The sequence below is a fragment of the Dipodomys spectabilis genome, unplaced genomic scaffold (genome assembly GCF_019054845.1).
Source record: "Dipodomys spectabilis isolate Male_0828 unplaced genomic scaffold, ASM1905484v1 ptg000045l, whole genome shotgun sequence".
In the NCBI taxonomy this organism is placed as follows: Eukaryota; Metazoa; Chordata; class Mammalia; order Rodentia; family Heteromyidae; genus Dipodomys; species Dipodomys spectabilis.
Window position 1 is genome coordinate 884,024 of NW_024870722.1, and position 26,652 is coordinate 910,675.

Here is a 26,652-nt window from a genome sequence, read left to right on the forward strand (position 1 = left end):
CTCACACAAAACCTGTTTTACCTTCCTGCCATTCATTTTGAAAAAGAGCACATGCTGCCTGTGATATTTTTCTTTCTGAGTCTGGCTTATTTCACTGAGCGTGATGATTTTGGTTCCATCCATTTTTCCTGAAGACGACATATTCTGTCAGAATACTTTATCCATCCATCCACAGCTGGGCTGTGTCTCTAATGCTGGCGTGTGCATGCACTGTGCTGTAACTGGATCAGGACAACCAATATTGTGATGAGAACACTTACAAATGACTCTTCCCTTGGGCTGGGAAGGTGGCTCAATGGTAGAGCGCTTGCCTTGCATGCATGAGGCCCTGGGTTCGATTCCTCAGCATCACATAAGCAGAAAAAAAAGCCAGAAGTGGTGCTGTGGCTCAAGTGGTAGAGTGCTAGTCTTGAGCTGAAGAGCTGAGGGACAGTGCCCAGGCCCAGAGTTCAGGCCCCATGACTGGACTGCCCCCCCTCCCCCCCAAAAAAAATGACGCTTCCAGTACATGAGCCATGGATATGAAGCATAGCCACCACATGGCTTGGTAGAGCATTAACTTACTCCTTCTGTAGGACTGAGGCTTTATGGATTTTGACCAGTGCCTTCCCAATCTCCCCTTGCTTTAACCCTTGAGGCGTTGGTGATCACCATTCTTTCCTTCTGTTCATTATTTCCTAAACTTCATAGGAATGAGATCACAGAGGAATTCACATCTGTACCTGGTTTATTTCACTTCACAGGACATCCTCCAAGTTCAATCCTGTTGTTGCACACAACAGGGTTTCTTTCCTTTTTAAGGCAGCATAGTATTTCATTACATACAGCTACCACATTGTATGCATTTGTCTGTCAGAGATCACTCAGATTGTCACTAGACATACTTTTTCTTTGGCAGTACTGGAGTTTAGACTTGGGGACGTACCTTCTTCCTAGGAGGGTGGCTACCACTGGAGACAAGCCCTCTGCTCTTTTTTGCTTTGTTTCATTTCTTCCAAATGGGGTCTGGTGTTTTTGCTATGGTTGGTCTCGGATCATGATCCTCCTACCTTTCTTTGGCCCCCTGGAATGACAGATACATGCTACCACATTTGGCCTGTCACTTGAGATGAGGTCTTGCTAGCTTTTTGTATGGACTGTTTTCATGACGTATTCATAACACTTGTACTGACATACCAAATTCAACCCAACTTTACTCTGGCTCCTCTAAGCCCTCCTTTAATAGTCTTCAACATTGTCCCTATCCTTGACCTACCTAGCCCAATCTTAGCAAAAGATCCTGCTAAGACAGTTTAGCAAGAATTTCCTACCCTGATGTTTTCTTTCTCAGTCATCTCCCGTTCATGGTCCTTCCCTCTTCTAGTTGACTATGAACTTTTGGTTTTCTTCCTGCAATGCTCTGGAATATATATATATATGTTCAAATAAATGACATGTTAAGTTCTGAAACAGTGACTGGAATTGGCCCTGATGAGAATCTAGAAGACAGAACAGTAGGTAAGCTTTGGGCTGTGTGATACTGTGATCAGAATGCCTCCTAAAGGCCCCTATGCTAAAGATTTCTTCCCCAACATAGCAAACAACATCAAAAGAAAGCCCATGGATTGGGAGAAGATCTACACTAGCCACATGGTCAAGGGTCTCGTATCTAAAATATACTTAGAACTCAAAAAATTAAATCCCCAGGTGGACCCATTGCAACAATGAGATGTACAAGTCGTTATGTCGAAAACGAACTTTACAACTTTGGTGCAGGGGGGGCGGGGAAAGTGGGGAGGATTGGGTGGAGGGGCGTGGGGGGGGGGGGAGGATGGGAAGGGATGGGAAGGGGAAACAAAGGAGGAGGCTACAATGCTTGATAAGAAATGTACTCATTATCTTGGCCATGTAATTGTAACCCCTCTGTACAGTATTTTCACAATAAAAAAAAATTAAATCCCCCAACAACAAATCCTCAAAGAAACAACTGCCCCATAAATAAGTGGGCTAAAGACTTACAGAGAAACTTCTCTGAAGAGGAAAGGAGGATGGCCAATTGACACATGAAGAAATACTCAATCTCTCTAGCCATAAAAGAAATGCAAAACAACATTGAGATACCACCTCACCCCAGTTAGAATGGCTATAATCAAGAACTCTAATAACAACAGATGCTGGAGGGGATGTGGCCAAAAGGGAACCTTACTGCATTGTTGGTGGGAAGGAAAACTTGTTTAACCACCCAGGAAAGCAGTATGGAGGTTCCTTAAAAGATTCCACATAGAGCTCCCCTATGACCCACCAATCCCACTTTTAGGCATTTACCCAAATGATCATAACAAGGCCATACTAACACTACCAGCACAACTATGTTTATCGTAGCATTATTCACCATAGCTAAGATGTAGAACCAACCCAGATGCCCCTCAGTAGATGAATGGATCAAGAAAATGTGATATATATATATATATATATATATATATACGTATATATATATATATATATATATATATATATATATATATATATATATATAATGGAATTCTATGCTTCCATCAGAAAGAATGACACCACCACATTTGTTAGGAAATGGAAAGACTTGGAAAAAATTATATTAAGTGAAGTAAGCCAGGCCCAAAGAAACATAGGTCTCATGGTTTCCCTTATCTGCAATAACTAGTATATGTCTAGGATAAGCAGAAAAGGTTAAAAGCTATGTACATATAGCTATATAAGATGATGCTAAGCAAAATGAACGCCAAGATGGGGACTCAAGAGGTTTTATCTTTGTTGCTATTGTTTTTAATGTAATTATAATGCACTATGTGATTTTTTTGTTTCTTTTGTATGTTCTTCCCCCATGGTATAACCCCTGTTTTCACTGTATTTGTCAGTGCCCTGCATCTTGAATATACATTTATCTAATTTGGGGAAGGAAAGGAAAGTAACAAAATGCTGAAATAAGGATACAGGATGACCCATTGTAACAATGAGATGTACCAGACACAATGTTGAAAAAGAACTTTACAACTTGTGGGGTGGGGGAGGGAAGAGTTGGGGAGGTGGGAGGAAAGGGATAGTAGGGGAAAAACAAAGGAGGAGGTAACAATGCTCTATAAGAAATGTACTCATTACCTTGCTCATGTAACTGTAACCCCTCTATACAGTATCTTTACTCTCTCTCTCTCTCTCTCTCTCTCTCTCTCTATATATATATATATATATATATAAACATAACATTAAAAAAAAGTTTTCCTCCCCAGCCTGCTGCACTACTAGGAGGTTGTGGGATCTTTGGAGGGAAGGCCTTGTGGGAGGAAGTTGTCATTGGGCTGTGCTGCTGAATTGGATATTGGGACTCTAGCTCTTCCTTTTTCTCTCTCTTTGCTTCCTGGCTCCCATAGGGTGACTTGCATTACTCTACCCATTCTGATACATTGTGCTGTCACTGGCCCAAAGGGCCAAGTGACCATGGACTGTGGCTATGAGACCAAATAACCCTTTCCTCTTTTTGTGTTTTGTTGGTTGTAGCTTTTTTCTTTTGCTTTTCTTTTTTTTTTTTTTTTTTTTTTTTTGTTTAAGACTAGAGTCTACCCCTTTAAGCTACAGCTCCACTTCCAATTTTCTGGTGTTGGAGATAAGAGTCTCCAGGATTTTCCTGCCCAGGCTGGCTTCAAACTGTGATCCTCAGATCTCAGATCTCAGCCTTCTGAGTAGCTAGGATAGGCGTGAGCCACTGGCCCCCAGCACCTTTTCCTCTCATTAAGTTGATTTATCTCAGGTATTTGTTACAGCAATGAAAAGCTGGCTAGCACACGTTAAATATTAAAGAATGAATACACTTTTGCCTGTGAAAGAAATGGAGAATAGGCTGGGCATTCTAAAAAGGTAACATTGAACTGGGACTATCTATGCCATGGCTCAAACAACAAGTGATTTTGTAAATAGGAAATTCCAGGTGAGATACCCCTCAAATTGCTCTGCATGGTTGGGGCCTACCTTTAGGCAAAGTAGGTGTAGGTAGACAACTGTATCTGTGGGTCAGGCCCCAAAGAAAACTTGTTTTAATTATGCCACGTGTTTTTGCATGAAGGGATTTACCAAAAAAGGAATGTTCACTGAGAGAAATATTTGATTCCTGTTTTATAAATAAAATCGTTCTTTTGGTTCTTCTGAAAGTGACCGATAAGACCTAAGGGGTCGAAGCAGAGAGAGAAGGTTGAGAGACACACATTGGCACCAGTGTGTGGAAAATGCTTTCTTGTGGGTGGAAATTGCTTCAGTCATTTCTCTGAGGCAAGACCAGAAACAAAGTCATGCAGAAAAGGACATGGAAAATCTGGCAAAATATTTTTAGTTGAGTTGACCTTTTAATAAGAGTAGTATCTCCTTTAAAAGTAACATATATATATCTCCAAAGAATGCTAGGTTACTAATGGTTGGAAGGGAGGTCAGAATATACAAGCTTGTGTTGTAAATTTTGGGGCCTAGGTGCCCAGGAGTTTGCTTGGGAACTTTGCTCTTCTGTAACCACATCCTGTCAGCTGGAATGCACCTATTGGAAGGCTTTTGGAACCCTCATAATTCTTCCACAGAGATCCTTCCCTTCATACTTCTGTTCTTCTTCCCCTCTTTCCCATCTAGTCTTCCCTTTTCTCCATCCTTTTTCCTCCTAGTCCTGTTTAACCTTATTCTGTTATACCTGAGTAGATTGCTTCACCAGAATAAACTCAGGGCTAATCCCAACATGTGTTCTGAAAAATCCACTGATAACTGGTTCTTATACAAAATAAGTACACTACTGTCCCCTGAATCAAGTCAACTTTCAATAATTGTATGGGGTGGACAAGGTTGGGTTTGGTGTTGTTTCCCTTCTACCACTTTTTTGTCATCCTCTTATCTCTATTTCTTTTGTCTTATGTCCTAAATTCCCCAGTATCCAAGGGGTTAAGGGATACCACAGTGTATCGAGGGATTCTTTTGGCCTGTTCCAGTGGATGGGCATGGTGATCAGGGTTGGAGAGGGGGTAGGTAGGTTAGGACTGTGCTTAGGTACTTCATTTGATTTTGTCCCAGTCAGAGGTAGGAAGTCCAGGCCTCTAGCCACTACATACGCTTCTGATCTTGTCTTGTTTTCAAGTTCTTTTCATCTTCTACAAAAGGCTCCAAGGGAGAATCAGATAATATAAAATCCAATTCTACTTCTGAGCTTGAAAAGCAGTTTTCAGAGCCTTCCATTGTGAATACTCAGTGAAGAAAGCCATCTCCTGAGGCTCAGAATGAGCGACAGCCTACAAAGACTGCCTCAGAACCCCACAGATGGGATTGTGGGTCCCTATGGTCTGCCAGCCTTCAGACCCTTAGAACAGAACAAAGCACCGGGAGTCATTTGGAGCCCTGCCACTGGCCAGGCTGTCCTGGATCCAGGGTACCAGGGGAGCCCGGTGCACTCAGGGAAAGGGAGAACTCAGGATTGTACCATGACTTGTTTTGTTTCCTCTGACACTCTCCTTTCCCCTCTCAAGTATGGGCACTTAGAACAGGCACCCGCTGTTCTAAAACAAAGGAAAAAATATAGCAGTTATGAGTTTCCTGTGTGTCTGACTCAGGTGCCTGATGCGGGGCTGCTTTGTTTGCGGAGACACTTTGAGACCTACGTGTTCTTTTCTGGGGGTGAATATGCTAGGTGTAGATAGACACAAACAGCCCACTCAGCTACAGGCACAGAATGCTGGAGATGATGACTCTTTCTTTGGAGCTACATTCCTGCAGAGATAAATATACAGAAAGGCAGGCATTATAAAGGAGGAAGGACGCCGTGTCAGCATGAGGGCTCCTAGGAGAACAAAAGTTATCATGTGCAGAGGCTGGAAGTGGAACTGGAAGCTCTCAGCACTGGGGAAACAGCAGAGATCTCCCAAGAGAGCAGTCTGCAAAGAAAACCTGAGCCTCCCAGGAAAACGACCTCTGGGGAGAGCCAGGGTAAACCAAGCTTATAAAATCCCTTCATGAAATGGTCTCATTGGACACAGGAAGGGAGCCACTACTAACAAGTTTTTCTCAAGACACCCTATTTAGACAAATTTGCAAAACTTAGAATTTTCATGACATTAAAACTGTTTTTGTTTTTATGACTACAAATCCCCCAAATGCTAGCAAAGCACCAAACTGTGGCAATGTTTTTCTTTCTTTCTTTCTTTTGTCGGTCACGAGTCTTGAACCCTGGGCCTGGGTGCTGTCCCTGAGCTCTTCAGCTTAAGGCAAGAGCTCTACCACATGAGCCATAGCACCATTTCTGGTTTTCTGGTAGTTTATTGGAGATAAGAGTAACATGGACTTTCCTGCCCAGCCTGGCTTTGAATTGCCAACCTCAGATCTCAGCCTCTTGAGTAGCTAGGATTACAGGCAAGAGCCACCGGTGTGCAGTTATGGCACTGTTTTTTCTAAAGAGCTGCTCTTGACTGAAAATCATAGAACTGGGGCAGGATGGGAGTTTGGGGCAGGCGGGGGTCAGGGAGAGGTGAGGACCCTGTTTGAAAATGACCCAGCCTGACTTTTTAAATAGAAAGATGACAGGATGGTTGATATGAGATGCATGTTCTAAAACAAGATCTGCTACATTCATTGTACATTTAATTGCTTCTTAAAAAGCAGATTCTCTCCCCTGTCTCCTTCAGATTTACTGGCAGGCTTCGAAACATCCAATGAACCAAGTCAAAGCTTGTTGGCTAGCCATGAGCAACTTTATCTTTTACAGTATCTGTTGCCCTGTGGATGGAAGTATCCAATGAATGCTGCACTGGAGAAAGGTTATTTCTCCTTTTCGACTCCATTTCAATGGGTAGTTAACCTTTGAGTCAGCCGACTCCACAACAGCTTCCTCCCCTCAGCTCCCTGGTCCGGTCCACTCTCCTTTAATTAGAGTACTTCTTGTTTACAGGCCACAAAGCTGGCTAAAGGTACCGGTGGCCATTTGCCCTCTTGTAACTGAGAGATCCTACTGAACTGTGTGAACAGCAGGTCAGCTGTGGAAGAAGCCAGGGGCAGGAAAATAAAACTTAGAGAAGGAAGTTGCTCTTTATGAAGCCCTGACTTCTGATTAAAGCAATAATTAAGTCAGGATGTCTGCTGGGAAGATCTTTGGACGAGCCTGCTAACTTTTCCAAACAAAAGCCCTTTGCTACAGACTCTAGCCTAGGACTGCCTCATCCGAGTAAAGGTTGGCCTGCCAGGACTGGCATCTGCCACAGACAAAATGGCTTAAATTTTAAACACCTGTCATCCACCTGCCTCTGATTGACATTCACTGTCAAAGTAGGAAGGATCCCCCAATAGGAAGTAGGCCTGCTTCCTTTTGCATTTGCCTTCAAAAGCCAGATTCTCTTCCAGATTGAATCACAAGCTATCTCTGACTATAACTGACTGTCACTAGGTTTGTACTGACTTCTCTTGTTGAAGGTGATGAAGATGATTTATGATTTAATTGTGAGTGGTTCTGCTTCTGGACATGCTTACTGTCTTACAGATCTGTAGAGAACCCTATCCTTCCCCACAAACAGTGTCAACAATGGTTCTCACATACTCAATGTGTCTGACACACTCAAAGTCCTAGACCAGTGACCACAGAGGTACAGCTTGCATACAAAACTCAAGAGTGGCCCCTGATCTTCTTGAAACAACCTATAGAATGGAGAGGAAATGAGACTGGGTAGGCAACTTGCCTGATTACAAGAGGAAGGATGAAGGAGGAACTCATTTTTCTGTCTTGCTTTTCCTAGAGCTGCCCTCAATCCCAGCTCTGGTTCTCTGAGATGCCTTTGTCTATGTTCCAGTGTATAGAGGGAGCTGCAGGAGGAGTAAAACTCACTTGAGAAAACACAGGGGCATTTGCATTACTGCAAAGCTCTGTGGAGCTAGTGTTTGTCTAGTAGAAACATATGTAAGTGTGAAGAATGAAGATGTTCTGCTCTGGTTCTTCCCCAAGGCTATCCTTTGTCGTTAACCATTCTCTCCTCCACTCCATCCAATCCAATCCTCTTTGATGCCAGCCTCTGGCTAGCTCCGTATCTAAGAGATTGGATATGGTTTGGATTTCTGTTCTGTTTGGATGTGCCAAACTTCTGGAAAAGAAAGCACTGGAAGGTTCTAAAGAGCTCTTAGGGCAGCCTATCCTTTCCCAGGTCATTTTGGAGACAAGCCCTTCAAAGAGCTGGCTTTAAGATGTCTAAAGGTGAAGACCCCATGAGCTTGCATAAGGGCTCACCTCTGAGTTTCATTCCTGGGGGTGTCCATGTTCTTCCATTTGTTCTATTAAAATCCATCCTGTTGTCCAATACCCCTGCAGCCTTCTTTGCATCTTAAGTGTGTGTATGAGTTTGAGTCATCCTCCCTCCAGGAAGTATCTTCCCAGTGTCACAGAGCTGCCTTCCCATCCCCCACATGTGATGCTCTTCCATTTTGTAAGTGAAAGCAGATGGGTTCATTCATTGAAAAATTAAGTCTGAGCATCTAGTATGTGCTAGTTACCCTCCTGTGTGCTGTTACAGAAGGTAACAATAAAAACCTCAATTGCCCTGCAAACTTATATCCAGAGAGAGAGGGGGGGGGAGAGAGAGAGAGAGAGAGAAAGAGAGGACCAAGGGAGAGAGAGAGGAGCAAGGGAGAAAAAGAAAGAGAGAAAGGGAAAGAGAGGGAGGAGCAAGGGAGACAGATTACCAAAAGTCAACACTAGATACATTGCACAGTCCATGAAAACTGCTAAGTGCTGCTGGTAAAAGCAAAGGAAGAATGGAGGGTGCAATGGAGATGGTGGAGAAAGGACCGCAGTCAGCTCCCAAGTGCTATTTCCTGACCCAGCAAGTGACAAGTGAGAGTTTCTGTTTCCCCTTTTATTTTTATTATTTTTTTGGTCATTGGACTTGAACTTAGGGCCTGGGCCTTGTCCCTGGGCTTTTTTGCTCAAGGCTAGTGCTCTACCACGTTGAGCTGCAGCTCCACTTCCGATTTTCTGCTGGCTAGTTAGAGATAAGAGTCTCACGTATTTTCCTGCCCATGCTGGCTTTGAACCACGATCCTCAGATCCAACCTCCTGAGTAGCTACGATTACAGGTGTGAGCCACTGGTGCCTGGCTGTTCCCTCTTATGGAGAATGGATAATAATAATAAGCAAACACTAGGACACACATATGCATCTCCATACACACACACACACACACACATCATCATCAGTCTCACTATTTGCAGAATTATATTCTGTAGATACTTCTGTCCTAATTCTATAGCTGTATATACATGTACACTCACAAATAATTATATATAGTATATATGTGTGTGTCTATATGACACTTAGAAGTCATATATTGTAATTTCACTAGAATTGTTAAACCGTGTCCTCAGGTATTTTGATGTCTCTTTCATGTCTGGCAGCTATGTAGGAAATTTCCAGTTCCCCCGAACAGACTTGTTACTTATTCAGGGGAATATTGACATCTCTTGGTGACATGGACCATAGAGGCTTCCCCCTGATTTTCACCTGTTATGTCCATCAGACCTCCACTCCTGCTACTCCCTTCACCCCCCGGTGACTAGCGGAGCAGCGAGGGCTCTAGGGACTAGGCTGACAGAGCTGGGGAAGATGCAAGTTCCTGACAGGGCGAGGAAGGGTACAGAGTGTAGGACCACCGCCCGGACGTCTTCCTGCTCACTTCAGTTCTGCTCTGAAGCCCGAGTCTGAGCCCTGGCTTCTGCTTTCTTTGAAAGTCCTTGGTGCGCAAATAAGCAAATGAGGGCTTAGGCATGTCCAGTCATTGTTAGAGGATTTTCTGGAATTTGGAGCATTGTTGTTTTACTTGTTTAGAGACGGCTTTGGTTGCCTGTTTATCATAAAGCACAGGCTCTTGAATAACTTCCTGAGGTCCTGGCCCACATTCTTAGCCCGGTTGGCGTCTCTTGCCCAGCAAGGCTCACTCAGGGCGTCTTCCCAGCATCCTGTCTGGGAATGACCTTCTTTTCTGCAGTCACTAAGCTCTGCAATTCCTTATTGAAATGACCTTCTGTACAGGAAGGCCTGCTGTGGCGCCTGGCAAGAGAAAACAGCCCTGGTTTCTAGGAAGTCGCGCGCGCGTGCGCACACACACACACACACACACACACACATGCACACACACTGGAAAGCTTGTTTGGAAAAGGCAAAAGTGTTTCCCCCAGAGGAACTTCCTTGATCAAGAAAACCACTCGACCTGCCAGCCATGTACAAAACAGAAGCAAAGGCAGGTGCAGGGCTTACAGGTGTGATCCAGCAAATGACACAGCTGCAGCCAGCAGGGTCACAGACAGCTGAAATGGGGCTGAGATTTCCTGTGGGACTGATGGGAAACTAAGGACATGTGCATGCATGCATGCATGCATGCATGCGTGTGTGTGTGTGTGTGTGTGTGTGTGTGTGTGTGTGTTCATGGATGTTGGCAAAGCATATAGTATTTAAGAAGAAAATAATTGAAATGACTTTCTCTAAAATGATTTTGCTGACACCACGTTCTATATCTGTAGGATTTTTTTTTTTTAAATTTACATGTCTAAGTCGAACCTCAGCACTCAGAGAAACTCTGGAGTAAGGCGTAAGCAGGTCCTGTAAATCTGTTCTCAAACTTAAGACCTCTTGGAACATAATAAAGAACTATAAGGAAAGCCAGGTGTCAGTGGTTCATGCTTATAATCTTAGTTATACAAGAGGCTGAGATCTGAGGATCAAGGTTTGAAGCCAGCCTGGGCCAAAAAAACTAATGGGATTCTTATCTTCAATTAACTAGCAAAAAGCCAGAAGTGGTGGTAGAGTGCCAGTCTTAAACAGAAAAGCTAAGGAAGAGTGTGGAGTCCTGAGTCCAAGCCTAAACACTTGAACACACACATACATACACACACACACAGAGAAATATAAGCGTACAATTTTTAGACATGATACCTTGTTGACTGTCATATACAGACATTCATTTGATCCTAATTTTGGTGACCAGGGAGCTCATACCCTACCCATGCTGTGTTGGAGAATTATAATGCCCCCTGAAGGTTGTTCTATGTGCCACAATCTCCCTCTCTGTGATCAAAGCCAGCATGGTGGATGTGTGATCTTAATAGGGCCCTGTGCCTTTGTTCAGAAGTGTCCCTACCTGGTTTAACACTCTAATGTTGTCACATAGAAATCATTGATAGCTTAATGTTTGCCATGGGTTTTGTAAGCAAAATCTGATAAAACCATGAAGTACGTATTCAAGATGAATGGTTGCATGTGATTCACACATCCATGGGTTCTTGCTGCCCGTCACATTTGATGTTTGTGATGCTTCTCTCTCATAGAGTTTGATTCAAAGCAAATGCGAGATCAGCCTGACATCCCCAAGAGGGACCTGGCTATTTGAGCTACAACTTACCTTGGACAAAGAACAAAGGCAGTGGTATTCTATAGAACACAAATAACCAAGGAACCCTACTACGTTGTTTCTGACTCATGTTTCTTCCCTGCCTTACCCAAACATGTAGTCTGAAAATGAATACATGGACTACAGGGATAAAGGACCACTGAGAGTTCTTTTTCTTCTCCCTTCTTCCGTATTCATCAGTAAGCCAAAAAAAAAAAAAAGTCACTGCTGGTAAGTGTACATGTATTGAGAAGTGAAATGAAAAGAAATTGAGTTTGTTTGGTCTACTATTTTTTTGTATTCTAGAAAGAACAAAAATATGTATGAATGTATGAGGCACAACATATAGGTTGTGAATTACATAATTTCAGTGATTCTGCACAAGTTAAATGTCATTACATTTGCTTTTTTTTTTTTTTTTTTAGTTCCAGTTCTAGGGCTTGAAGTCAGGGCTTAGGTGCTGTCCCTGAGCTTTTGTGTTCAAGGCTGGCACTCCACAACTTGAGTGACAGCTCTACTTCTGGTTTTTGGTGGTTAATTGGAAGAAAGAGACTCACAGACTTTCCTGCTTATGCTGGCTTCAAATCGTGGGATAGTAGGAGAAAAACGAAGGAGGGGGTAACAATGCTCAACAAGAAATGTACTCATTACCTTACTGGTGTAACTGTAACCCCTATGTACAGCATCTTTACAAGAAAATAAAATGAAAAAAAATTGTGATCCCTAGGTCTCCCAAGTAGCTAGAATTTCAGGCCTAAGCCACCACATGGTATCCAACTTGATACATTTGTATTTTAAAAGTGGACCTTATACAACAGAAAGATGAGTGATAAGTCATTCTAATTATTTAAAATTTTAATTTAATGGAACACCATTAAATCACAAATTTACAAACTACTCTGGCAAGTTGTAGAAGAAAGGTGCTTCATACTATAGCAGCTCTTAACCATAATTTCTTCCCTTGCTTTTAAGCAATTTTTATTTTGCATTGGGTTCCACAAAGTATATAATTGGTAATAAATACAATTTTCTGTGGAAACACATAATGACATGGCTGTTGGGGTTGAACTGGATGGTAGATTTGCATAGCACATGTCTAGTAGTGTTCTCACATACGCTTAAACTTTCATGCTCCTGATTGTCTACGGGTTTCCCAGAAGCACATCCTAAGATGGGATCAGGATTCATATTTGGGAGACAAGCCCTTAAGACATCAATTGAAGAGAGGAACAGATAGGCCAGGAAGTAAAGGGAGCCATTTATCAGTGAGACCTGGAAATTGGTCACCACAGTGTGGACCTGGTGCTTATTCCTTCTCTGAGCCCTGGGAGGCAGTGTTAGCCCAGATTTACCCTAGATGAAGAACAGGAAGCTGGTAGAGAGTTATTCCTAGAGGCATTCTTCATCATTTCTGACTTTCTCTGCTCCTGTGTACAATGACAAAGAAAAAGAAATAGCCCCAAGGAAGACAGTCACAGGTATGAACAGAATAGCAACCAATACTTCTTGCATTAGCCAAGGATTGAAAGATTCTGAACAGGTGTCAGGTATCTTTTTACATGATTGGTGGGATGCCAGAACACAAAACAGGCATACAAGAAAGACAAATCTCTTTCTCTGTGTGGATGGGATTTCAGAGAGACATAATCGTAAGACCTGTCATAGGTGGGTCTTGAATGATGGTGTTAGATTCGCTCTGGGAAATAGAAGAAAGATGAAACTTCCAGGACTGTTGAGAAACACAAAGGATACACACAACTGTTTACAGACAACACAGGATCACTAAGACTCCCTAGAATCTACCAGGAGGACTGGAAAGAGAATTTTGTGCCAGGGTAGTGTGCTCACGGGTATCTTCAGACTCCTGAGTAAGTCTAATCTAGATGTTGAGTTCCTAATCTTCCAGGTATTTAGAAATACACTGTCCAGTCCCTGGTAAAATCCCACTCCGGCTCATTGAATAAATGACTATGGCTCAGCATACATTTGATTCCACTTGCATTTATTTTTCCACCTGAGGTCAAAGTCTTATTCCACACATGAAATACTAGACATAAGTAAGTGGAAATTTGGTTGAACATGTATCAACTCAAGTAGACACATATAACACAGAATTATATATAGACAAGTTTGTGGCACATCTGCATACTCTGCTGTTTGTAAATGAGCATACACTGATGATATATGCTTGTAAAATGATATTGGTTCTTACTATGTTATTCAGAGGATATGACTCTGATTTTGTTAATTTTTGAAAGGTTGTATTAAGTAACCAAAATGTGATTATGTATGTGCATGTCTTCTCTGAGATCTTTTTTATAATAAAGCAGATCAGTCCATTTTTCTGTTTAGGTAGTTTCCATCCTGCTGAATATGAGATTTGGTCTTACCATGTACATAAACTAAAAATTACTCTGCTGTTTTTGTTCCTGGATGTTTCCAGAAGTCATGCGACTCCTGGGTCAGATAAAAGTCCTCTATGAATCATCACACAACATGAAGCGCAATACCTCCGACTGAGCAACATGCTATGGCCCCATGGATACCACTCACTGGTAGATTTTCATTGCGGCTGAGGAGCACTGAGTTTGGAGAAGTCACTGCCTGACAGCACTTATTCAGGACTCATGGAGAAATGCTTCTTCATTGCTCAAAGTTCCTAGGTACACATATAAACAAAAGCTTATCTGGGTAAAAAACCAGCAGAGCCTTGTAAGATTGATAACACCAAGCAAGAAATGCCAGAGATATTAAAATATGTATTGTAGAGAAGAAAGCACAATAATACTAAGGAGAAATGGGAAATTTATATATTCAAAGAATCCAAATCAACAATTAAGATATGAAAAATACAATGTCTGAGATAAAATGACACTGGATGGCAGATTAGACCTGGTGAAGGAATATACTCAGGAACTTATAGACTGCTCAACAGAACACTCTCTGAAAGAAAACAGTCAAGGAAAGGGTCACAAAGATGAACGGAAACACAAGTGAGCTGTGGCACAAACACACACAACCACTCAGTATAGTGATTTTTATTGGCACTCCCATCAAACAATGCACATAGTTAGAAAATGCTCCTGAATGTATTCTGAAGAAATGAGGATTGCTAGGCCCTAATGAGGAAGCATGTCTGTGAGCCTGGCTCCAAGCTAGGAAGAATTCCAAAGGCCAGCCCTGCCCCTTACAGCTTGGATAAATGACAGAGAGGTCATCAGGACTGAATGAGATGACCCACGGGTAGTGCTTCACTCTGAAGTGTACAATGTTATCCTCTGAGGCAGCGTGTGTTTTCTTCTGCCTTTGAAATAAGCTAGAAGCACATGTTGAATGCTGACTTTATACTTTAAGGAATGTTCTGTGATGAAGTTGAAATCTAGTTAGGGAAAATCAGATACACAAGGAAAAGAACATGGTAGAAGTTAAAGCTGTAATGTTAAGGGTTTCCTGTGGACCTGGTATGTGTTATGTGCTTGATGTAGTGTCCAGTTCATTGTAATTCTCTACTAAGTTTTAAGGTACAAAGTCTTCACTAATTTATGAAGGAATGAAATTTAAGGCTAGAGTAGTTAAAGCATATTTCCAAAGGTTTTGTCCAGTAAGTTATGGAGCATAAACCAAGTCTGATTATGTAGATATCATGCTTATTCAATGACTGTCAGAACAAACTATTTTCTAAAATCACCTCCTTAATAGTCTTTCAAGGACCCATTACTGATACTATTTTATATACGAGGCAAAGAAGACTCGGGAAATACTGCATCAGAAGATGTTAGATACAGTGCTAGATACAGTCGGTTATTCAATCCAGTGAGGTTTTCCTTGGCTGTTAAAATGGCAATAGAGAGTCAGATAGTGTTTATTTTTAGATAGATGCTATTTCAAAATATTCCCAGTAAGGGTCCAGGGATAGCTCTGACCTTGAGGGATAGTTGAAATGCCACTAGGTCTGTATGGGATGGGTCACCTGTTGTTGCCAGCTGTGATCTGATCTGAGGCCAGTGGTCTAGCGTGAGCTGGGGGCCTGAAGACTAGGAGTTTGGCTCTGGCTCAGTTACAAACTGTCCAGATGAACTCAGACACCTCACTTCTCTTGGTTATGCGTTTCTCACCTGGGAACTGAAAAGCTGGTATCCAGTGATTTCCAAAGTCTGTGAAAACTTGCTTCTGTGTTGGGTGTGGGTGGCTCACACTGGTAATCCTAGCTGCTCAGAAGGCTGTGATGTGAAGATGGCGGTACAAAGCCAGCCCTGCCAAAGAAAGTCCCTGTGAGACTTTTTATCTCCAATTACCCGCTTACAAAACAGAAGTGGAGCTGTGGCTTGAAGTCACAGAGTGCTAGCCTTGAGCAAAAAAGAGCTCAGGGACAGTGCTCAGGCCCTGAATTCAAGCCCCATGACCAAAACCACAAAAAGCTTCTGTGAAATGGACTTCTGATATCCCCTGAAACAACTAATAAGAATCCCAGTGACACATGGAGACAGAGACTTGACCTCTGCAGTCCTGCCCCACACCAAGGATGGTATGTTTTTATGTCAGGACTTATAGTGAAGCAATGGCACAGATAACACTGTGGACAGCAAGTTCGTATTCAAGGCTTTGTTACAGGAACAAGTCTACTGGGGACTTAAGGAACCCAATTTGTACTTCCAGGATCGGCAAGTACAAATCCTACAAGAACTCCCTGGCCATAGAACAGAGAGTCCTAGAACAAAGCCTGTTTTGATCCTTTGTCTTGGTTAAGGGTGAAACTCTATCTATGGCAAAAACTCAGATGCTTGTATTGTTTGCATGCCAGTAATAAAACAGGAAAACATAACCAAGTGGTTTGGTTAGTGTTGGCATGTACAATTCAGGGTGAAAAAAATGCCCTTGGATGTTGGCTGATAACCTAGTATTTGATTTTTAAAAAAAAATAAGCATGTTGCTTTCAAAATACTAGAGATTCTCGTTGAAGGTTAACTGTGAAGAATTGAACATCCTGGTATTGGGAAGCATTCCGGATGCCTGGCATCACAGCCCTTACTGTAACATTGGTGGTAACAGCAGTGACCACAGCAAGAGCCAGAGGAAGAAGTTCCCTGGGGATTTCCCGAGGCAAGCCTTTCCATTTAAGGGTAAACGATGGTTAAGAAGCGGTGATTCAGTGGTGAGAGTTTGTGTTCCTAGTAACCCTTTCCAGCATAGTCTACTGTTGAGATTAGTGGACCTCAGGTAGAAATGACTCCAGAGAGCCTTGTGGCCCTGGGGTCATGATCTGATCTGGTTTGGTGTACCCTGTGTGGTCTTGGGCTGACCCAGGGCCTATCTTTGGGGAGCTTCTGATTTACTGATCTGAAGTTCATAAACCTGTGGCGGTCTATGTTAGGACTGTACAAAAGACAATAGTATAGTTTGGATCTTAAAGGTCCTCAATAGGTCTGTAGGTGGAAGGCTGAGTTACCAGTCTGTGCTGTTTTGGGGAAGGAGAGACTTTAGGACGTGGGACCTATCAGTAGGAAGTTAGGTTATACTGAAGGGGAATGGGGATCATAGCTCCTTTCTTTCTCTCCCTTTGCTTCCTAGCCATGGTGGGCTGAGAAGCTTTGCTCTGCCACATGCCTTCCCGCCATCATGAACTGCTTTACCCCAGGCCCAAAGCAACAAGCCAACTGATGGCTGAGTGGAACCTCAGTCACCGATTCCTTTTAAGGTGATTATCTCAGGTAGATTCTTACACTTGTGGAATGCTGACTCATACAGAAAGCATGACTTGAAGCTAGGTCAGGTTGAATATGCCATAACCCTAGCTACTTAGGAGTCTGAGATCCAAAGGATCATAGCTTGAAGCCAACATAAAGCAGAAGCATTTGCTAGATTCCATTTCCAAAATAGTAAGCAAAAAAGTAGAACTGAAAGTGTGGCTCAAATGGTAGAATAGCCTGGTGAGCGCAAAGTTTGGAGTTCAAATCTCAGTGCGATCTCCTGCTCCCTCAACATAAAAAAAAGATAGCACATACCCGAAGCACCTTATGCTCAAATGTGTGGATCTCTGTATTTATACCTCTATCTATTGAAAAATTGTCCTTAGAAGTTGCTTATTCCATGTGATCTGGGCTCTTTTTTTAAATAAGTTTTTTTTATTGTGAAAATACTGTACAGAGGGTTTACAATCACATGACCAAGGTAATGAGTACATTTCTTATCAAGAAAAAATCCCTTAAGAAAAATTAAAAAGAGTCCAACCTAGACTTACCAAATCAGCACCTACAATCTTCTATTTATTTATTTATTTATTTATTTTTATTGTGAAAATACTGTACAGAGGGGTTACAATTACGTGGGCCAGATAATGAGTACATTTCTTATCAAGCATTGTAGCCTCCTCCTTTGTTTCCCCTTCCCATCCCATCCTCCCCCCGGCCCCTACCCAACCCTCCTCCCCCTCCCACCAAAGTTGTTAAGTTCGTTTTCGACATAACGACTTGTACGTCTCATTGTTGCAATGAGTCCACCTGTATCCCTATTTAAACGATTTGTTTTTTCCCTTCCCCTCCACCCCTATGACCCAGCAATCCACTTTTGGACATTTACCCAAATGTTCACAAACAAGGCCACACTAAAGCTACCAGCACAACTATGTTTATTGCAGCCTTATTTACCATAGCTAAGATATGGAACAATCTTCTAAGTTTGTGGGTAATCCATTTGCACATTTTTTTTTTTTGAGAAACCCTATAGTGGAGCATTGAACCAGAACCATACATTAGCCATTCCATCAATCCAGCATGAATTGACTACAGAAGAAAAGACTTAGTATAAAAAGTCCGAGGAATGTGTTCAAAACTGCTCTTTTCTGCTCTGTGTTGTTACTATCTGACAAAAGGAAAGATTTCTTTCATTTCAAAAAAGAAAAGCAGAAGCAATTCACACACACAAAAAACGCCCTTAATAACCAACACTTGAAAACAAAGAAGTAGGTATAAACTCTCCAAGTCAGTTTTCAGATCCCACTCGCGAAGTTACTACTTACTGTTAAGCAGTTTCATACCCAAAGTACCTTATGCTCAAATGTGTGGATCTCTGTATTTATACCTCTATCTATTGAAAAATTGTCCTTAGTAGTTGCTAATTCCATGTGATTTCTAAGCTAGGGATTAGGCTAATTCCTCTGAAAAGCTACTGACAGTTCTGCTTGAAAAGGATTTTGCTTGAAGCAAGGCTTTGTGCAGAAACAACATGAACCAAATGGAAGCGCATGGTGTCAGCCAGATGGCAGCTCCCTCTGCTTGCCTCTCTTTGCTCTCTTTGGTTCTCTTTGCCAATTCAAGTACACTAGGACACACCAGATACTTGCCAATGACCCTTGTCCTGCTGTAGTTTACAAATGTAGCGCAAACATTGTATAGTGGGGCTGGCAGCTCAGAGAACCTCAGGGGACTCCCACGAGGTCATAAGGGAGCTCCAGTGTCTTGGCCAGGAGGAGTTATGTCTTACCAAATGACCTTCAGTGTCTTTAGAAAATCTCTCATGCATTCTAATTGGCCATTTTTATTGTTCCTTCTTGGAAGATCAGGCCATAATTCAGTTGAGATCATTGTTTCCTAATTCTTTAATTCCTTCGCATAGCTTCTTGGGCTCACTTAGGATTGCTCTGAGCTTTTTTGAACACAAAATGTGTGCGTGTATGCACGTGCGTGTGCACGCACGCAGGCACACACACACACACACACACACACACACACAGTCTGAGTTCAACAATACACAAGGCTTACTATTTTTTGGCTTACACTTAACATCCACTTGCCTGCCTTCTTCCTTTTACGTTCATCTGATTTTTCTTTATAATCTTAGATTTGAGGCCCTGTTAATAACCAGTTCTATCTGGCTCTGAAAAATTTCTCATCTGCAGAGTTATCACAGTCATATGATAAGGAGACTATATCTCCTTTCTTCCCCTCTCCAGGGTTTGTTTACCTTTGTGTTCATTTCCTATTGATATCCAAGCATGTAATGACTTTAAACCATTAGTTAAATTGTAGTTTTGGAGGTCAGAAGTTCAAAATCTGTTCATTGGACTAGAGTCCTGGTACTAGCAGGACTGGTTCTGGGAGTTCTGGATTAGATCCATTTTTGTCCTCTTCAATTTCCAGGGGCGGTCACCATTCCTTGGCTCATGGTTGCACTACTCCAACCTCTAATTCTATCACATCTCTTTCTCTGGTCCTGGCTCTCCTCTTCCCACTTGTGAAGACTCCAATGGTGACACTGGACTCACAGATAATCCAGGATAATCTTAATCATTTTATGTAAAGATATTTTTTTTGGTGGTCAGATCTTTTATTGAAATAGCTTCTCTTGTGCTTCTTAACTAGCCTGGCATTTCACTGTACCACTGTCAATGTCATGAGGGTGGTGGCTATCAACATTATACCCCACAGACTGGGCAGTACCAAGGATCTCCTTAATGGTTCAGAAAGTCCTCTGGCTAAAGATCAGCGCTGCATGTTCCAGGCAATGCTGACAATCTCATCAGAAGATTGTGTTTAGTGTTTTTTCTGTTTCTTTCTGTCTCTTGGTGGCTCCTTTTGGGCTTTGATGATCAGGGCAGAGGCAGAAAGTACCATCTCTATCTGGTCCTGTCACCTGGCACCTTGGTAATATCATCACTAACCATTTTGGAGACAGACCCAGAGTGCTGATCTTGGGGGTCAGGGAAGAAGTGGCACCGACCTTGCCACCGGTGCACCTCAGGTAGATACTTCGCTTTCATTGAGATTGAACTTAAGCAACATGGTAGAAGTGATTAGTATCAGATGAACCCAGATTTGGGATGAATAAAGAAAGTTGCACGTTTGCCTCCTCCAAGCTGGAAGATGAAAAAGCTTAAAGAGTTTTAATTACATTTACCAAGTCTCTTTTGCTATGGAAGATAACATGGTCATAGACTATGGAGATTAGGATTGTGGGCATCTTATCTACCACAGCCTACAAGGTTAAAAATATGGATGATGTGAGCATTCTGTACATTCCAACAGCTAAGGGACATTGTACTTACTGCCAACAGGTTGGGGATCTTGGATTCCTACCACAAAACATTTCCCAGGCACCATACAGAGGGAAAGGCAGAATGGGACTTTTCATAGTTCTTAGAGTAGTACTTTTGTTAAATGTTTATAGATGTGTTTTGAGTTGCATGGATTCAATAGGAAGGACTGAGAAGGTACTAAAAAGGGGTGTGGAGGCTTAAGCAAATAACAACCATCACAGTATTTAATAATTATGGAAATTTCATATTTTAGGCACAGAGATAGTCCCCATACATAATTTCAGTTTATATGCCACAAGGCAGGAAGCCAGGCTTGTTTTGAAAATGAAGAAGTGAATTATTTAACTATGATGAGCTCACTGTACACATTTTAGTCTATGTAAGAGCTCAGAGACTACTGCTTGTCAGTAGAGATGATGATATTCTCTGAATGTGGTTTTTTTAATAACTCAAGTTGCTTTCCTAGAAAAAGGTATGTGCAGCCTTCCTGGAACTCTTCTGCTGTTGATAAGCTTGCCCTTGCCCTAGAGGATCAGCAGGAGGAGTTAAGCCATTATTGGTAAGGATGGTGCTTACCTACTTTCTCATGGATTACCCCACTTCACTGGCCAGTGGTCTGTTGGATGTGCTTGACTTTGATCACAAGAGAAACGAGTGTCTTAGTGGTTGGCATTCAGAAATCTATTAGAGAATACATTCATATTTCATTAACATTTATTGAATACTTGTCATGTGCTGTGGGCTGAGCTGCTTTCCTGGCAGATAGCTCAATAAATGTTTGGTGGAAATGGGGCTGCTGTCAGCAATGCTCCTCCAGTAGTAAGGTGGTTGAGTGCTTACAGTGATGTGGAAAAAACCCTGAATGTCTGACTACTTCCAATACTCTTAACTTATGGGATCCATAAGCGAAATGATTGAATCTCATCTGGTTTTCAGTCATTGGATCTATTTCTTTTTGTGCTCACGGAAATTCACTTTCGAAATATGCATAGAGCCATTGTCAGGCTAGATCCTTTGGTCACAAATAAAGCTGAAAATAACAACTAAAACCATGATACAGGAATTGCCGTCAATTTTATCCAGTGTTGACAAGACTTTCAAACTGTACCCAACCAGTGGTATGTGTGCACCAGCTTGAGATGACCTCAAGAGTCAATTATATATTAGTTTTCCCAATCCCGTCTTCAACACCATCAAGGTCAGAAATTGGCCATGGAATTGTTGATATCATGAAAATCTGCAAATGCTACAAGTTAAGATGTTTCCTTCAAAGAGTTAGTTTATCAGAATGCCATTGTCTCCAACACACAAATTTTGTGAAATAAATTGTTAATGATTTAGTTAATAATCAGTTTATTAGATAAAACACTTTATTAGCATTCATAGTCAAGTAATGGTTAAAATGGCAATGTTAGAATCATGGATCTGTGTATTGAAGGGACACTAGCCATCAATGTGTATTCCTTTGATTGACATGGATGCTGAATGATCAGAAGAATACCACATCTTTGTCCTTGGATGATCCAATTTGGAGATGTCTTTCAGTGTTTTTCTCAATGTCTCAGGTTTTGGAACTCCATGGAAGTCAGGGAATCAGAGGAAGACACTAGACTCAGGAGGCAAGGGTTGGTAGACATGCCAGAGATAGCTTGCTTGGACCTGGAACCATTGACAAGGAAAACAGCTCCTGTATTTCACAAGTTCTTTCTTCATTCCCAGCCACCTTTTCTTGTCAAGCATGGCCTATGATGGCAAGATCCCAGGCCTGTGATGGGGTCAGCTGCTGGCCATCTTCAGTCTCTCTGCTGCAGAAATCCCAGGCTACAGGCGTGGATACGGTGTCTCTTAACAAATCCAGGGCAGATGAGCGTAGTTTTATTGTGTCACTTGTTGTTCAGGAAAGCATCCTTCTGGAACTAACCAAATCAAACAGATTAATTTGTTTTTAAAAATTAATATAAGCAGAAAACCAACCACAAAACAGCCTGTAGGAGGGTAAGCATTTTTTTTTTTTTTTGTAATTAGCACCCAGAGAAAACAGGCAGATTGTTTCTTCTGTCAACATTCCCCAACTCTGCACTTCCTGCTCTGCTCCGCTGGCCTCAGCCCCACACTGAGCCTGTTGAAGCATGAAGCTGGGGAGGTCAAGCGTCTCATATGGACTAAATCACAGATGTCACTTTCCTACGTCCAGCCCACAAGTCACTGAACCATGTAGGGCAAAGGTTAGAATTATAGTTCTTGACTGTTCCTCTTGTGATCCTGGGAACAATCTTTCTCTATACCCTCGGGCTTGAACATGCCACTTACCAGCTCTCAGCACTTCCAACAACCATCATTGCAAAAATAAGCCAATGGAAAAGAGCATGCCATTGGCAAATGTGCATATGAACTCTGGCATGTTCTAGAATTGGAATTCTCATTTCTGGCATTCTCAGGTGAAGCTGGTTACGTGTACTATTGCCCCTTGGTATCTGCAGTGTGCACTGGTTTCAAAACCCCTGTGGTTACCCAAATCCATGAATTAAAAAGCCCCTTAAAGAAAACACATGTACATTTGTATGTAACCTGTACAATTCTCTCATATTTAGCACTTTATCTCTAGATTACTCATAATAATTAACAAAATATAAATGATCGGCCAATCATTGTTACACTGTATTGTTTAGGAAAAAACATGAAATCTGTACATGTTTAGCACAGGTGCAATTGTTTATTTTGAACATTTGGATATTTTGTAGCTGATTGGATTTGCAATGTAGAACTCCATGACACCAAGATCTGACTCTATATTGTATAATAGTAGAGACAAATGGGATTTCTAAATTTAGCAGGCTCCATAGCAATGCCTGTAGATGGATGTAGTAGATATTTCTAACATTTTTCATCTTTTTAAAAATCATTTTCACTTGTACTCTCCCTCCTTCTATAGCCAGTGCCTTTCAGACATAGGATGACAAAGATAAGCCTCCTTTATTCCTGAGCCAGAAGAGCTTCTGGTGTGTGACAAAGGCAAGTTTCGCAGCAAAATACAAAGCATTGGAGTAAGAAGATAAGAGGCTGGGAGCCAGTGAGGATCCCACTTCCTGAGGCTGGGGTAGGATGGTGACAGAACCAATGGGATGGAGAGAGAAGAGAGAGAGAGAGAAACAGAAGAGAAGAAAGAGAGAGGCTTATGAAAGGAAGAACAAAAATGAATTTGTTACTGATTGTGTCTGCTCTAGAGATTCAAGAACGAAGAAGAGCTAAGTATGACTCCAAGGGTTGGAGCCTCATCCATGGAAAACTGAGGTCACTGATATGTGGGGATCACACTGTATTCAGAGCTCAGAGACAGAGATCTACCACTCAAATTGAGAGGCCAGTGAACCCCAAAGTCTCTAGGGAACAGATCCTGAATACTGAGAATAGGGCTTTGCAGACTTAGTGAACCACATGGTGGACCAGGATGAAGAAGAGACTGAAAATACCCCAGTTATAACCAATCAGATGAGATCCTCTTACACATCCTCTTAAATGCTTTTGCTGCTGGGCACCAGTGGCTCACACCTGTGATCCTAGCTACTCAGGAGGCTGAGAGCTGAGAATGGCAGTTCAAAGCCAGCCCAGGCAGAAACATCCCTGAGACTCCTTATTTGTAATTAGTCACAAAAAAGCTGGAAGTGGAACTGTGGCTCAAGTGGTAGAGAGCTAGCCTTGAGTGCAAAAGCTCAGGGAAAGTACCCAGGCCATGAGTTTAATCTCCAATACTAGCACCAAAAAGAAAGGAAGAAAAAACTTTGCTGCTTGCTTGTGAGGGAGACAGATTTGAGCATGTCTTCTGTCTATTGATTACCTTTGTCTTTCCACAAATTGGTTTCATTAATACTGGCTTCAATGTGGGTCAGGCAGTGAACATTTTCTGAGTATCAGGTCTGTGGTGGTTAATCTCGGTTGTCGATTTGGCTTGATTGAGAGATGTGTAAAATTTTAGAAGGCACCTTCTGGGTATGTCTGTGCAGGTGTTTCCAAAGATGATTGGCATGTGGCTTAACAAATTGACTGAGGAAGACCCACCCTAACATGGGAAGCTCTATGCAGTAGGCTGAGGTCTACACTGAACAAACAGCGGGGCGGGGGAGGGAGGAAGGGAAGGGGGGCGCGATCATCACCATGACTTGCTTTTCTTGAGCAGTTGCTTTAATTTTGCTGCTGCCATTACTATGGACATCAGACATGAGCTGTTTTAGCCTTTCAAGGTGTACTCACACTAGTATCCCTTCAGGACCTTCTGGCTTTGAGCCTTTCACCAAGGCTGGGTCAGTCATTCTCCTGTTCTATCTGTGCTGTTCCTCCGGGGAATGCTAACTAATACAAAGCACCATTGGCAAAAGTATGGAGACACAAAATAAGATTCATGCTAGAGCAATGAGGACGCAGAGGAAGGTTCTTGAAGGATTTTTGATGGTTCTAGTCCATGAGACACTCCCACTGTGACTTTCTAAAGGGAAATAATGGCGCATTGACCTGGTTCAGGCTGAAGAGGACAGACTGAAAGGGTTTTTCCTCACCCTTCCCTCTTTACAGAGGCTTGTATTCATGGACAGGTCGCAACAATATGTATTTACAACCTCTTGGGACAGAGCAAGAATAACCGCTAACCAGTAAGTAGTAAGTGACACCATGTGGGACACATCAACCCAGATGGGCATTTCCTGAGTCAACTTCTTATTCCACAAACACTCAGAGCATCCTGGGGCCAGGCACTGAACAAAGTCCTGAGGAGACAGACACGGAAGATCCTCCAACATCAAGCAAAAGGCTGATCTAGCCACTTTGGGCTACTATAACATTAATACCACAGAATAAAGGGTTTAATAAAAAAAAAACTGAGTTAAAAAAATTTGAAGGTTGATGGTGCATGATCAAGGTATGGACTGGGATTGGTCTCTTCTGAGCTCTCTCTTTAGGCTTAGAGATGCTCATCTTTTCTATGTCTTCACATGATATACCTTTTGTATATGTACATGCCTTGGTCCAAATTTTCTCTTCTGTTAAGGACATTTGTTCCGTTGGATTAGGACCTACCCATCCATATGATCCAAATTTTACCTTCATCCACATGAGCATTATCTTAACAACCCAGCTTCATCCTTAACAACCCTGTCTCCCAATCTAGTCACATCTAAAGGGACTGAGGGGTGAGGACTTGAATGTGTAGATTCAAGGGGTTCATCACTTACCCAATCCATTGGCTGTTCCCCAACTCTTCACCATGCCAGTGAGTATTTTCTGGATAATCAGCTGTAAAAAGTTATCTTATCCTATTCTACCTCCCAATCCCAAGGAAGGCCACAGTGTGGACAAAGAATGTGTACATGCCTGACCTAGTTATAAAGATGTCCTGATGATGTGCAGAAGCTATTTGTGGCAAAGATGAGCCTGTCTATCTGCCTATGGTTCTTAGTCTCTTTCTCTTGAGATCTGGGGACAGAATCAGAACTACTTTGAGGCTTTGGCTCACACAAATGAAATAATTGGCAGGGAGTGTATGTGTAAGGAAGGGAGGAGTCACTGGACTTCAAGAAAGTCAGACAATGACCCTTTGCCATCCCCAGTGTTTGGGACACATGGGGACTCAGATGATGACAAGTGCTTGATCATTTTATCTTCTTCAGCCCAAACTCTCTGCTACCTAGTGCAACACAAAAACAATCTCAAGATTGACTGATAGATGAAATTTACATAGTAATTTCCAGTTCTCTTTAGCACACCTCAAAGCCACACTTTCAGAGTGTTTCTAGACTCCATTTCAAGACCACGATCCCTCTTTGAGAATATCTTCCTTGTGTCAAAGCTACCAGTCCTGAAACTCAGGGACTTCTTAGGACTCAGCTCAGAATTTTCTTGAGCCAAACTCACCTCCACTCTGATCATATTTTCTGGGCTCAAATCTCTCACCATCAAGTAATTTTTTTTCAGAATTCAAAATCCTTGGTAACAGTCTTAAATCTCTTTACACCTCTTTGCTACAACTAAGCAGAGCTCCCGCTTGAGTGGGTATGGTGTGAAATTCCAATTCTTGGATCCATGACTCGGACAAATGTTGGTGCAAAGTCATTTTATCTAAAGCCTAATTATGGATGATTACACCAGTCCTAACCAGTACACATCTGGTTATGGAAGGATGGATGACACAGGGTGGGAGATCAAGGAGACATAGGAAATTTTTTCCTGTAGAAGGATAAA

General features: G+C 42.1%; 1 pseudogene; it reads right to left on the bottom strand.

Moving 5' to 3' along the window:
• Nucleotides 1–19,742: 19,742 nt before the first annotated feature.
• On the bottom strand, nucleotides 19,743–25,680 carry LOC122106987 (annotated as a pseudogene).
• Nucleotides 25,681–26,652: the final 972 nt, after the last annotated feature.